This window comes from Piliocolobus tephrosceles, chromosome 20 (genome assembly GCF_002776525.5).
Source record: "Piliocolobus tephrosceles isolate RC106 chromosome 20, ASM277652v3, whole genome shotgun sequence".
Lineage (NCBI taxonomy): Eukaryota > Metazoa > Chordata > Mammalia > Primates > Cercopithecidae > Piliocolobus > Piliocolobus tephrosceles.
Genome location: NC_045453.1, coordinates 10,474,944 through 10,490,162, shown reverse-complemented (window position 1 = coordinate 10,490,162; position 15,219 = coordinate 10,474,944). Strand labels below are relative to the sequence as shown.

The 15,219-nt window shown below is 46.4% G+C and overlaps 1 long non-coding RNA gene across 1 annotated transcript; it reads left to right on the top strand.

Annotated features, from left to right (window-relative positions):
• The first annotated feature begins 7,599 nt into the window (after positions 1-7,599).
• Positions 7,600-11,407, top strand: LOC111553269. The gene is made up of 3 exons (XR_002734876.1): positions 7,600-7,888; positions 8,517-8,626; positions 11,266-11,407. It is a non-coding gene; the product is annotated as an uncharacterized LOC111553269 (long non-coding RNA).
• Positions 11,408-15,219: the final 3,812 nt, after the last annotated feature.

Sequence of the window (15,219 nt, the reverse complement as noted above, 5' to 3'; positions counted from 1 at the left end):
CATCCCCCAGCTCTCTTGGGGGTCTCCAAATCACCACCTTGAGTTTGCAACCTTAATAGGTTGACTGTGGTGAGGAAAAAACACATAGACAGCTAGGGCTGCAGGGACCTCAGAGGAGCAAATCCAATCCTGCCCTTGCATCCAGAGAAATGAAGGAACACGCCCAAGGTCAGAAGAAGACAGCCAGAATGAGAATGGAGGTCCTAGGACCCCCAGCCTAGGCTTTGAGGTGCTAGTGATGGGAATTTCAGGCAATGAACAGTGGCTGTTGGCAGTAGGGCTGGGCAGAGAGAGAGTAGGGTTGGGCACTTAGATCATGTTGCATAGGCAACTGCTACCTCTGACTTCAAAAAAGGCAGAGGCTGGACATGGCTGGCTCCAAGTCAAACTTCTTCCCACCAGCTCCAAGGTCTGTGAGAGACAGGGAGAGAGGCCCTGACAGAGGGAGGAGCGACGGCTGCAAGATTCAAAATCAGCAAGTTTGCCTCAAAGCCCTTTTCTCCCCAACTCTTATTTTGGGCCATTTTATGGTTTTCTCCAAAGCGTTCAGTCCCCCTCAGGCTTTTTTCTTCATTCCCCTTCAACAAACTATTTGCAGGAAAAACAAAAAAAACCCTAAAATGTCATTTATACTCAAGGGTAAATGACCGACAACAGCTCTAAGACAGTGCTCCCTGCTTTAGAGATGCTCTCTCACATTTTTTAGCAGGACTTCCAAAAGCAAGCAGGAAGAGAGCCACACATCTCCCCTTCCCCTCCTAATTATCACCCCTTCTTTCACCAGTGAACTCTTACCCTTCGTACCTTCACTCAAAAGTCTCCTCCTCCGGGAAGCCCTCCTAAACATCCCAGGCTGAACTGAGTCCCTCCGTTATACACTCTCACAGAACTGAGTTCCTTCTCTTCAGAAACCTTTGTCTTTGAAGACAGATCATCTGGTGAATATCTGTCACCCTTACTAGACTATGTGCTCCCTAAAGATGCCATTTTTTTTTTTTTTTTTTTTGCTCTTCAGTATCTCCAGGGCCTACTAAAGTCTCTGGAACAGGGTAGATGTTCAATGAAAATCTTTTGAATGAATACATGAATTATTGCATGAATGAAAATGGAGATAACTATAAAGTCTGGACTCTGCCTCCATTACATGCAAAACAACCTCTCAGTCTCCTTAAAGCAGTAACTCTCGCTCATGACTGTAGTGGATTCTGTTGACATCACATTCAGACCCCCTCCCACTGGCAGGCACACCTGTGCCCCTGTTGCTGTAGGCTTCAATGCCCCCTCAACAGCTGCTCCTTTCTTTGTAGCATCACTCTCAGCTGAGGAGGGTCACCTCTTCTGGGAGGTTACACCCTTGTTCACCCACCCTGCATCAGCCCGTAGCCAGCGACGGCTGACAAGGGGGTACAGAAGGCAACTCCCTTGTTTCTAGGTAGGGACAACTCTGCAGTGTAACTTATGCTCCAGACCCCCTTTGGATTAGGCCAAGGACAGACTTTACCCTAAAAAACATCCTTGTTTGTCCCCTTCCCTCTCCTGCTTCCCTCTCTCCTTTCCTTAAAAGCACTTTCTCAGTTAACCCTGTACACAGAATTCCTCCGAGGCTCTGCTTCTAGGACCCTGACCTGAGATAGGGACTTCCCAAGTCTTCCATGGGCTCTAGACTAACAACTTTTCTCTACTGGGAAATTAATATTTATTAAGCTCCTACTGTGTCCCAGGATACACACTGGATGCTTTACATCTACCATTTAGTGATGAGATAGGTATTACTATTATCTCCAAGCTACAGAAGAAGAAACTGAGGGCCAGAGAGAGTCCTGTGACTTGCTCAAGGTCATACTGCTGAAAAATAATGGAACAGGGATTTGAACCCAATTCTAGCAAGTGAAGGAATGATGGCAACCTATCGCTGTAACACAGGATGACTATAATTGTAACAGCACAGAAGAAAGTGAAATTGACATTGTCAGGAGTGGGAAAGATGGTAATAAAGACTCCTCAAAGGAGAAATAATTTGAGTCTTGAATCTTGAAGAATGAATGCCTTTCAGGTAGACAAAGGAGAGGAAGGACCTGCAAGACAGAAGGAATGGCATGTGTCAAGGCAAGGAGGCAAAAATAAGCATATATTTCAGGTGCTTTTGGTAAAGATCATGAGTAACATTGAGGGATACAGTGAAACCAGACCCTTAAAGATTTTGATGCTATGTTAAGAAAAATGGACTTTGTCCTACAGGACATTGAATGCCTACAGGATGTTGGGTTTTAAGCAGAGGAGTGACATGATATATTTCCATTTAGGAAAATTATTCTGATGACAAGGATGAAAGATGAACTGGAGAAAAGAGCTGGAGCCCAGGTGGCTATTTAGGGGAAGTGGGTGAGGTTGTATTTTAATGCTCTAGGGCTAAAAAAAAGTAGGTGAATTTAAGAGAGAGTGGTTTGGGATATAAAGATAGCAGGTTTGAGATGCTGGACTTGGGAGATGAGGGGGAAGGAGGAGTTTTAGATAATGCCCAGGTGTTGGCCTTGGGTGGTGTCACTTGCCATAGTGAGGAAAAGGGGCTTGCTTGGATATTATAACCTAGATTAGTTTTGGACATGCAGAATCTGAGGTTTTCTCCAGGGGATGCTGTTCAGAAGACAGTAGATAAATGGTCCATCTCTCCTGGAACTCAGGAAGAGGTTGGAGTTGAGGTCCTGTATCAAAAACTCTGATTGGTTCTTTGTGACATCATAGAAATGGGGAGTAGGGCAGTAAAAGAAGCCTTCAACCATAAAAATATGGAAGGTAACTTGTCCAAACCAGTTTTTCATGTTGAACTTGCTGTCCCAGGTGAGCTTGCTAGAATTGAATTCTTTCAAACTAAGCTCTTTGGACTTCTAAAAAAATTCTTTAGGATCATGAGCTTCATGTTGTCAGGCCCCATCAACCCTTTATTCGCACCCCCACCACACACACACATTGCCTTTCCAAAAAAAGAAAGGGGGCAAAAAACGGTGGAATGGATGATTTGGGAGCTGAAAACCTCCAAATGGGGAGGTTATATTCTCGAGACAGCAGCATCAATCACCACATTTTCATTATTAAGTAACATCGCGGTATGCAGGGCTGATTCTGCACCTTATCTGAACCTAGCAGCTGTGCCCTAAATTCCAGCCGTGGCGCCTGTCTGCAGGAATTCAGTTGCCTGTGTTTAAAATGAGTGTTAACATCTATCATTTCCCCACACCAAATGGTTTTGTGTCGGTGGTTGGCAGTGCTAATCTGTCACCAGGGTACTCCACTGCCCGGCTCGATACCCTCTTCTTCACTGTTGTGGGGAGAGGGACAGGAGGCCCCCAGGATGGGGGAAATGTCACTGTGAGGACAATTGCAACATTTGGGACTCTTTTACAGAAAAGGCAGGGGAGAGGAAAAGCCATCTGTGTCTCTTGCAGATTCTGATTTCCTATCCCACTGATTTTGGGCACTCAGAGGTCTCGCATCATTCATTCTTTGGGTCAGTATAGTAGTTGATGGGACTTTTCTGCAGAAGTCGTCGGAGCGTGGCTCTGTCCGTGGTGCTGAATGGCTTTGGTGCTGTCTGCGGTCCTTCCGCTCTAAAGGGTGCAGAATCACAGCATGTGTGTGCTGAAGAGGACCTTAGACCATCTGGTCCGGTTATATCTCAGCCTCTTTGGGAAGTCACAAACCTTTTAGGATGTAAACATTCTCATGGGCTTTTTACCAAGAAAAATACTTAAAACTTAAAATTTTGCTCATAAATACCAAAATTAGCCTGCTATTTCATGGTGTTCATGGATTCCTGGTTAGGAATCTCAGGTATAATTTAATCTCCTTCTTTTACAGATGGAGAGTCTGAGCCTCAGGGAAGGGGGTTATTTGTCAAAATCTTGAGAGCAATAGGTGGAATTTGGGTAGGGGGAAAGGGGTGAAGAAAAGGATGAGGTGTAGTTTAAGAAGGAAGGAATTGAGAGTCACGAAGACATGGGTTTGAATTAGCTCCACAACTAGTACTTAACAGTTGTGTGGCTTGGGGCAAGTTGATACACTCCAAAATCCAGCTTTTGACTGTGATAATAATATCCAGCTTGTAGGATTGCAATAAGGATTAGTGTTAAAGGGAGTAGCATGCTATGATGGGAACTGCAATGTACACCCAGATCCCCCTTCATAATAGAAGGGTTTATTCCGCCAGCTACTGGGAGTGTCACTGGCAGGAGGCCATCAGCTGTCAGTCCCCTATAGGAGTTGCCTCAGCTGAAGGGAGTTGCTTCATTCAAGGAAACACCTCTTCCTGTGGCAGCCTGTATCCAATAACTGATTGATATGGCAATGTAAAGGCCTGCTCCAACTCTGGAAAACTCTGAGGTATCCCAGCTTCAGAACCATCTATAGGGATGGCTAAGGTCTCTGTTGAGCTTGTATCACACCTCTACTTCTTTTGCTCAGTCCCACTACCTTCCCTCTTATCCACAGGTAATGCCACTAAGAGTATGCCCTAATAAGCACCTTACATGCTAGTCTCCATCTCCAAGTCCACCTTGCAGGAAATCCAGTGTGTGCTGTATGACTAGAGTAGTTCCTGCTGGTTAGAAGGCTCTGGTGTATCTTCCTGGTGTTCTTGTTTTACATTGATTTGAGTTTAGAATCCAGGACTTCTGACTCCCAATCAAGGGTTTTCCCAGGAGGAAAAGCTTTTCCTTCCAGTCTTTCCATTGTTCTAGGTCTCTCCTCTCCATCTACTGGCTTAGTCCCTCTCAGAAGGAGATGATACTTGGGCTATCATAATTTTTTCAGTCCAATACTCTGCCTCTAGGTAGAAGAATACTTCAAACTAACAAGGCAGAAATTCCTAGGCTACTTGACAAAGTGTCATTCAGGTAATCTCCCCCACCCCCAATTTCTGCTCCACCCTGGAGATGCCCCCTCCCCTTCAATATCTACTCAGTCCTCAAGAGATGCATGTACAGTAACAGCAATACTGCACACGCAATACTTGCAGCTAGGAAACTCACATATTCAACATTCATCCAATGATTGGTGGGCAATATTGTATTGCTCATTGGAGAGCAAGGCTCTGTGTTCTGGGGGAAATGGTATCTAGTCTTGTCTTAGGGGGCTCCAGGAATAGAAACCCTCACTGATTAAGTCAGTCACTCAACTAATACCTATGGACCCAGACCCTCTATTGTGCCCTGTGGAGATAATGGTAACCAAGAAAGATGTGATCTCTGCCCTAAAAAGATCACAGCCTAATGCCTCCCATTCTGGTAGGTTTTCCCCAGTGTTTTGTTCCCCCTCAGTTGTCAAGGAGATCTTCCTTCTACTAATCAAATCCCTCTGGCTTTGATTTAAATTCATCATATGGTTGTTTTCCCATTCAAGGTGGCTCTTATCTCACCTTTAAAATGCCTTCTACTTCCCTGGCCTTACATGTTTCTCAGCTTCTCCTTTTTTCAAACCAGAATCATTTCCTTAAGACAACTTTAGGTTGAATTAGATGGACAGTAAAGAGGCCAAGGTCAGAAGGCCATTCAGTCCATTGGTTCATTGGCATCACTTGGTGACCAGATGCTGCCTGCTCCTAATTTTTTCCAACCTCCAGACCCAAACCTAGATGGTGAGCGAGACTGCCCAGCTCTGGTTAGAAGCATAATCTTATTTTATGAGGTTCTGCTATGCTTCATACCCCTCTGCAAAAAGTAATTGTACTTCCTATGTAAGATAGGAAAACAGAAGCACAATGCTGGGAAATGACTTGACCAAGGTCATACTACTCACCCGCAGTTGCAATTCTGCCACTGAAATAAAAGCGACAGATTGACACATACAAACACGCAGACAGGAAGAGAGAGTGGCAGATAAGAGAGGCAAAGACAGGGATAGAAAGAAATATTGGTGGGGACAGAATGAGAGAGAGAGGACATGAAAGAGAGAGAAAAAAAATTCAGCCTAAATGATGACTTCCTTGCTTTCCTGAGGCATTTATCTTTCATTTGACCTTAGAAGAGTCTATTTGTGTAGAGATTTTAAATTGAGAATTTTTTTTCTTTTTAAAAAACATCCCTGTGCAGTTAGCACAGTTTTATATTAATTTCTATTCATGCCAGTGGCTTCAGTATTTATTCTCCTCCAAAATCACTGAGTTGGAAGGGACAGAGTGAAAGTCATTTGGCTTTTTGTGTTTGTTTGGATTCAGAGCCTGAGGCCCAAGGGGAAGGGTGGGGGCTGGGGTCAGCCCATTGGGCTGAAAACTGGGGAGATGGGGGATGGCCAACAGTGTTGTCAAGCATCTGACTTCTGTCCAAACCATACTGCATCTTGGGTTGTCAGCTCTGAAGTCCTTGGGGGTGGGGAGGGGGTTGGACAGGCCAGAGCCATGAATCTCCTGGCTCCCCAGAGCCAGGAATTAGCGATTCAGCATCCTGGAGTTGGTGCCCAAGCTGGATCTTGAAATTTATGGCAAATTGAAAGTCACTGTGGCCAAGAGGTCGAGTTTGGGTCTGGGCATCTATCTGATTGCCTGGGTATGTGTCCGAACTTCACCACTTACTGGTTTCATGGCCTTATACCAGTCCCTTTATCTCTCTGGGCCTCAGTTGTTCTCATCTGCAAAATGGGATTGATAAGAATCATGGCCTCCTAGGGCTGATATGGGGATTAAGGAAGTCATTGCTCATGAAGAGCTTGGCATAGTGCCTGGCACTCAAGAAAATCTCTGTTAGTTGAATGAATATAGTTCTTGCACTTGCATGATAATTCTGCAAGAAGCATCATGGAGAGGTGACTCCACAGGACATAGACTCTGGAAACAGATAGACCTAGGTTCAATTCTGTTGTAGATGCCTGAATTTGTATGCTGGCTTCACCACTTGCTAGCTGTGTAACCTTGGATCAGTCAGTTTACTTTTCTGTTTATTGAAAACAGAGATGATAATAATACCTACCTCATAGAGTTGCCAGGAAGACTAAACTAGAACACAAGGCTTAGCAAGGTGCCTGGCATAGTGTAAGAGCTCAATGAATGTTAGGAAATGAAAGTTTGTCAAAAACAAGCCACACCCCATGCATAGGAATTCACAAAACAGAGAAATGCAGTGGCAGGCTTTGCAAACAGAGGGAATAGCAGGTGCAAAGCCTCAGAGGCATGAACAGGCACAGCATGATGAGAAGACTGGAGCAAAGAGTGAGTGGTAGGAGCTGTACAGCAGATGTGGACAGGAGGAAGGCCATGCAGAGCCTTGAATGCAGTTTAGGGAGCTTCGACTTCTCTCTGAGAGCAATGGAGAGCCGCTGAGTGTTTTAAGTAAGGGAGGCACATAGTCATATTTGGTCAACCTGAGCTCTTAGTTCCTATGAGGGCCTTGGCAACCAGGGCCAGATGTTTCATTAAATGGATGGTAAAACTGAGACCCCATATGGAGAAGGGCTTTCCTGGTGCCTAGGGTGAGGCTTCAGCAGGTCCAAGGTCAGAATCCTGGGCTTGGCCCAACCATCTCTCTTCTAGTATTCCTGGGCTTGGGTGAAGGCAGAAAGGACCCGGCATCCATGGACCCCACTGGAGCAAGGAACTGAACAGCCAGAAAAATCCCCCTGGTAAACAACAAACAGCATTTAATTAACTTGCAAGTCTGGGTCAGCTGGGTTGTCTTGGCTGGGGTAGCTCAGCTCTGCCACCTCCTCCTCCCAGGACCAGCAGGCTACGCTAGGCATGTTCTTGTGGCAGTAGCTGAGGCGCAAACAGGCAAGCCCAACCACAGAAGCGCTTATCAAGCCCCTGCTTGATGCACCGCTGCTCTCATCCCATTGGCCAGAGCAAGTCCTATGGCTGAGCAATGTCCACCCAAGTCACAGTGGGAGGGCACTGCAAGGTAGTACGGTAAAGAGTGGGAACGTACAATTGGGGCATGCTGGGGAGGAAGTAAGGCGTTAGATTCATTGTCATAGCTACAATAGGTGCTCTTTAGAGGCTTCCCAGGCCTCCAAGCCCCCTTTCTGCCCTCAGACATCCATTTGTCACCCTAGCCATGGCCCCCAGGAAGCGGTGGGAAGAAAGGCCACCAGCATTTCCTGAGCACACACACAAAGCACCATGCTACGTGCTCTGCAAGCCCATGTTCCTGAATGCACACGTCTTCCCAGCCTCTCCTGCCATGCCTCTCTCCCCCTTGCCCACCCCTCGCTGGCTGCACTGCTAACACCAACATTCAAAGCTCCCCTGTGCTTCCCTCCTCAGGACCTTTGCTCATGCTGTGCCCTCTGACCGACACATTCCCCTCTGTCTTCACTCCCTCCAAGACAGACTCCTTCGCATCTCCTCTGAAATACCTCCCCTGGCCACCCTGTCTCGGTATCTGTTTATTCTCCACCACGGAAGCTCTCGTTTGTTGTCTTCATAGCTCTCATCACTGTCTGCAGTGGTGCATTCATGTATTTGGTTGATTCATGCCTGTCCCTCTCAAGACTGTAAGTACCATAAAGGAGCATGTCTCTCGGACCTTGTGCAGGGCCTTCCACACTGTGGACATTTAGTAAATATTTTTCAGAAAGAAGGAAGAGAAAGAGAGGGAGTGAAGAAGGAAGAAAGGGAAGGAGGGAGGGAAGGAGAGATGATGAGGTAAGAATTCTTCATGCCCATTTTACAGATCAAAAGAGGTTCAAATGCATGAAGTCCCTTATCCATAGGCCCACAGTCACACCATTAGGAAGCTGCAATGTAAACAATGTAAACTCAAGCCTAAGAGACCCCTCTCTACTCTCCCCTCTATTCATCCCTCTAGACCACGAATTATAAAAAATGATCTTAACTATACAAAATATAGTCCACCAGCCAGGTGCGGTGGCTCTCGCCTGTAATCTCAACACTTTGGGAGGCCAAGGTGGACAGATCACAAGGTCAGGAGTTCGAGACCAGCCTGATCAACATGGTGAAACCCCGTCTCTACTAAAAATGCAAAAATTAACTGGGCATGGTGGTGCGTGCCTGTAATCTCAGCTACTCAGGAGGCTGAGGCAGGAGAATCATTTGAACCCAGGAGGCAGAGGTTGCAGCGAGCCAAGACCGCGCCACTGCACACCAGCCTGGATGACAGACCATCTCAAAAACAAAACAAAACAAAAAACATTTATATAGAAAGTCAATCAGGCCAGGCACAGTGGCTCATGCCTGTAATCCCAGCACTTTGGGAGGCCGAAGGAGACAGGAGTCCCGCAGTTTGAGAGCAGCCTGGGCAACATAGTGAGACCTCATCTGTACAAAAAAAATTGTTTTTATTAGTCAGGCGTGGTGGCATGCACCTGTAGTACTAGCTACTCAGGATGCTGAGGTGGGAGGATTGCTTGAGCCAGGAAGGAAAAGGTTGCAGTGAGCCTGCCTGCGTGACAGAGCGACTCTATCTAAGAACAAGAAAATAGAGTTAATCACATAACAAATGCTCATCTGCCCAGCATGCAGCTTAAGCACTAGAACATTAGGAGGAACTCTGAGGGCTCCTGACCTCCCTTCCTGGACCTCTTCCCTCCTTGCCTGCCTCCATAGAGGTGGCCATCACATAAAATGGGCTGTTCCGCATTTTCTGTGACCCTCAGCATGCCCCAAGCTTATTCTCACCTCAGGGCCTTTGTTCATGCTGCCTGGTGTACCCTCCCTTCCCTTCCTCAAATCCTTCCCATCATTCAAGACCCAGCTCTAGTCCTGCCTCCTCCATGACACCTTCTCTGCTTGATCCAGCCTGAGGTCATTTCTCCTGGGCAGTTCATTCTCATGTGCGCCTTGAGGCAAGTAAAAATTAGGCTTGTTCAAATGCTTGCCGCTGGTAAGTTGAGGCTGATGTCGCTGCTTTAGTCTGAACTGTGATCTGCACAATCAACAGCTTGCTCGAATGTTCCGTGTGGACATTTTGCAGCAAGCCTCAAATCAAATGCCCCATTAGCCCCCAAAGCCTGTTGCTCTCCCTGTTTTCTGGGCTCTTGGGGATCAGCCCCACTAGCCACCCTGCTACTAAGCCCAAAGCCTGACTCCTCAACGTACCCTCCTCACCAGTCAAGACACCATTCATCCCACTCATCGCAGCACTTCTGTCTCCTGCTTCCTCTCTACCACCATGTCCAATGCCCTAGTCCAGCTAGCATCCTGTCTCTCTTACACGACAAAAACTACCTCTCTGGTCTCCTCACTTCCACTCTCACACTCTTACAATCCATTTTCCAGACATCAGCCAGACTCTTTTAAGAATACAAACATTATGTTAAATGAAATAAGTTAGAACAGAAAATTAAACACCACGTGTTATCACTCATATGTGGAAGCTAAAAAATGCTAATCTCATAGAAGTAAAAAGTAGAGCACACGCTAGCAGAGGCTGGGAAGGGTTAAAGGGGTGGGGATAGGGAGAGTTTTGCTGGAGGATACAAAATTACAGCTAGATACCAAGAATAAGTTCTAGTGTTCTATACCAGTATAGGATGACTAGAGGTAACAATCATGTATTAGTTTCAAATAACTGCAAGAAGGATATTGAATGTTCCCAACACAAAGAAATGATAAATATTTGAGATGACGGATATGCTAATTACTCTGATCTGATTGCTGTACATTATATGTATCAAAACATCTTTAATGCCCCATAAATATGCACAATTACTATGTGTCGATTAAAAAATTGTTTAAAGATTACAAACCAGATAATGTTGCACCTCGTTAAACCCCTATGCTGACTTCCCAGTGCTCTTAGAAAGAAACCAAACTCCTTATCATGGCCTATGAGGTCCTGCATGGTCTGGGCTCTGCTCATCCTTTGGCCTTATTTATTGATTTATTTTTGTAGAGACAGGGTCTTGCTGTGTCGCCCAGGCTGGTCTCAAACTCCCGGCCTCAAGCAATCCTCCTGTCTCGGCCTCCCAAGTAGCTGAGAGTACAGGCGTGAGCCGCTACACCCAGCACATGGCCTCATCTTCTTCACCACTCCTCCTCCCTAACCTTGCCCTGCTCACATGTCCCGTGAACCCCCAACTCCCAAGCCCAGTAGACCTTGGCCACCTGTGTCCCCTGCCTGGGCCACTCTCTCCGGCTCTTTGCCTAATTACCTCCTACCACTTCCACCACTAGGTCTCCACTTAAAAGTTATCTTCTCAAGTCAATGCAAGTCAAACTCCCATTATTATGTGCTAAAAGCCCTAGGAGCCTCTTCTGTATCATTGTTGAAATCTAACGCTTCTTTGTGTGATTCTTGGATTAATGTCTATCTTTTCCTCTAGAATGTGAGTCCCATGAGGGCAGGGACTGTGTGTCGTTCACTGCTATATCCTAAGATCTCCATCCAGCAGCCAGTAGCAGGCTCAAAACTATTTGTTAAATCAATGAATGAATAGAACTGCAGTAAATATGTGTGTAGAGGCACACCGCGTGAGGATCACAAGATTATGGAGGGGCAATTGGCAGGACTGGGGTACTGATTAGATAGGGAGGGGGAGCTGGCTCCCATTACCCTCAATGTTTGCTCAGTCTCCTGTATGCAAACAATAACCCAACCATGATGACTGTGACCATGGCCCCCTACATCCATGGTCTCCAGCCAGGCTGCTGCCTTCTTGGTCCTGCTGCTTCCTCAGTCCCTGGGAATGCTGGCACCTCCAAGAGAGGGGACAAAAAGGGAAAGGAGAAAGGGGGAGGAGAGGGGAGAAGAGGATGAGAGGAAGAAGAAAAAGAAGAGGAAGAAGAAAAAGAAAAGGAAGAATCTTCCATTCTCTCTGTTTTTTATTATTTTGAGATGGGGTCTCACTCTGGTGTCCAGACTGGAGTGTAGTGACACAATCTCGGCTCACTGCAACCTCCAACTCCCGGGCTCCCTCCTACCTCAGCATACTGAGTAGCTGGGAGTACAGGCACGCACCACCATACCTGGCTAATTTTTGTATTTTCTGTAGAGACGGGGTTTCACTATGTCATCCATGCTGGTCTCAAACTCCTGGACTCAAGTGATCTGCCTGCCAGGGCCTCCATTCTCTCTTGAGCCCACTCCAGTCAGGCTTAATCCCCCCCCACCCCTCAAAAACTGCCTTGACCAAAGTCACTAATGACCTTTAGGCTGCTCGCTCAATGGTGAGTCCTCTGTTTTCATCTTACTGGCCCCTAAAACAGTAATAGATACAATGGATCATGCTCTTCTTCTGGAAACACTTTCTCCACTTGCCTTTGCCTGGTGCTCCTCCTACCTCACCAGCAGCAGCTGCTTCTCTGTACCCTTCCTTGTCTACCCCTTAACTTCCCACCTCTTCAGTCTGGGGCCCCAGGGCTCAGTCCTTGGTCCTCCTCTCCTCTTCATCTACTTTCACTGCTTTGGTAATCTTATCCAATCTATGACTTTAAATATTAATGTCAGGCTGGGTGCGGTGGCTCATACCTGTAATCCCAACACTTTGGGAGGCCGAGGTGGGTGGATCACTTGAGGTCAGGAGTTCAAGACCAGCTGCCCAATATGGTGAAACCATGTCTCTACTAAAAATACAGCAAATTAGCTGAGCACAGTGGTGCGTGCTTGTAATCCCAGCTACTTAGAAGGCTGAGGCAGGCAAATCGCTTGAACCCGGGAGGAGGAGGTTGCAGTGAGCCAAGATTGTGCCACTGAACTCCAGCCTGTGTGACACAGCACAACTCTGTCTCAAGAAAAGTAAAAAATTAAAAAATATATTAATATCATCTGTGCCCTGATGTCCCCTAAGTCATAGCCCCACCCAGAACCCCTCCTCCAGACCTCTAGATTTGTCCTAGCAGATCCCAGCAACCCTTGACATCCCTAGGCTTGATGTTTCCCTCCAGTCTTCACCTCCACCTTCACATGCTGTTAGTGTCTTTACAGCATCTTCCCTCTGTGTATTTCTCTATGCCCAAATTTCCCTCTTCTTATAAGGACACCAGTCATTGGATTAGGACCCACCCTAATCCCATCTGACCTCGTGTTAACTTCATTATATCTGCAAAAACCTTAGTTCCAAATAAGGTCACGTTCACAGGTTCTGGGTAAACACAAATTTTAGAGGGACACTATTTAGCCAGTAGAGCATCCCATGCCACATCTCCCTGTGGAATGCCTCATAACATTTCAAACTTAAAATGCCCAAATCTGAACCCCTGAGTTTCCCCTTTCTTCCCCACTAATCTACTCTTCTTTACCCTTCTTTATCTCAGTAAATGACTCCTTCATCCTTCCAGCTATTCAGGCCCAAAACCTCAGAGTCAGCTTTGACACCTCTTTCTTTCACACCCCACGTTTAATCCAACAGGAAGCGCTGCTTGTTCTACCTGTAAAATGTGTCTAGAACCTGACCTCTTCTCACCACCTCCCTCACCACCACCTTGCACCAAATCTCCATCATCTCTTACCTGGATCATTTGTAACGACCCCTTCACAGGGCCTCTAGCTTCCACCATAACCCCCCTCAGACTGTGTACCACACACTGGCCACAGAGATCCACTTGAAATGCAAGTCATACCATGTCACTCCTCTGCTCAAGACCCTCCCATGTTGGTTCGTCAGATAAAATACAAGATGCCCAGTTAAATTTGAAGTTCAGATAAACAGCACATAATTTTTATTATAAGCATATCCCATGCGACACTGGGGACATACTTATATGAAAATATTTTTATGTGCTTTATCTGAAATTGAAATTTAACTGGGCATCCTTTTATGGATTTTGTTTTTTTCAGATTAGGTCTCACATCATTGCCCAGGCTGGAGTGCAGTGGTGCAATCAAGGCTCACTGCACCCTCAACTTCCTGGGCTCAGGTGATTCTCCCACCACAGCCTCCACCACAGGCACATGCCACCACATTCATATTGTTTGTAGGGGTGGGGTTTTGCCATGTTGCTAAAGCTGATCTCAAACTCCGGGCTCAGGCAATCTGCCCACCTCAGCCTCCCAAAGTTCTGGGATTACAGGCATTAGCCACCTCGCCTAAACGTCATCCTGTATTTTTATTTGGCAAATTCAACACTCATACTCCTGTGGCTCCTATCTTATTCAGAGAAATACCCAGAGTTTTTACAATGGCCTACTTCATGTCTTTCTGCTTTCCTCCTTTCTAACACAGCAGCAGCTGTGCTGGCCTCCTTCCAAACCTGAAATACACCAAGCTTACACCTACCGCAGGACCTTTGTCTGGTATGCACAGCTCCTGAATAGTCACATGACTTCCTCCTCACTTCTTGCTGGTCTTTGCTCAAATGCCCCTCCCTAAGGCCTTTTCTGACTACTCTATGTATCCACTCCCCCTGGGTCCCCTTCAATCTTTTTTTCTGCTTTATTTTTCTCCATAGCCCTTGTCATTTTCTAACATACCATATATTTTACTTATTTCTCTTCTTTATTATCTATCCCTTGATTAGAATGCCATGAGGGCAGGGATTTCCATCTGTCTTGCTCACTGCTGTCTATCAGACCCTACAACAGTACCTGCCTTATAAGAGGAGCTCAACAAATACTTGTTGAATGAATAGCTTTCAGTTTCTTCATCTTTAACGTAGAAATACCTCTCCAATCATGGAGTTATTATGAGGATCTTGTGAGTTAACAAAAGTAGGGAGGTGCTTAATAAGTGCTCCCTCCTAAACTAGGTTCCCTGCCAACTTATAGATTTGATAGATTTATAGTTAAGTCTACCCTGAGTCATCTACCTTTGAAGTTGCTGCTGTTCTCCTAGTGGCAACTGCTGGAATTACAGGCATAGTGCCCCTGGAATTATTAACCTGTTATTAGGGACCAAGCCTAGCAAATCCCCTTTAAAGGCTGGCAAACGTAAGCCCAGGACTCCTGAACAGAACTCCCAGGAACAAAGCAGCCACCAACTGTCTCAAAGACCCCTCCCATATTCCCAGGCCCACAGCTGCCTGCTGCAGGTCTCCATATTTCCAGAACCTGCCTCACTCCTGAGTCTGGCTTTCAATTTCGTCTCACTGCCTTTGCCTTCATTATCCTCCGCCTGCCATGGAGGGGTTAAAGTGTCAGAAGCGATGTCATTTACAGCCTCCTGTTGCTAAGCAACAGACCCAGGTGAGCCCCTGAACTTCTTTCTCCACAGCTGAAATGTATCTAGTGGAGTGATGGGGGCCCTGACTGAACTAGTTCATCACTCAGGACAAGCTGCCAGCCTGGTGGCCCTGTCCCTCTTGGGACCCAGACAGGACTGATCCAGGGCTCTAGGCTCCAC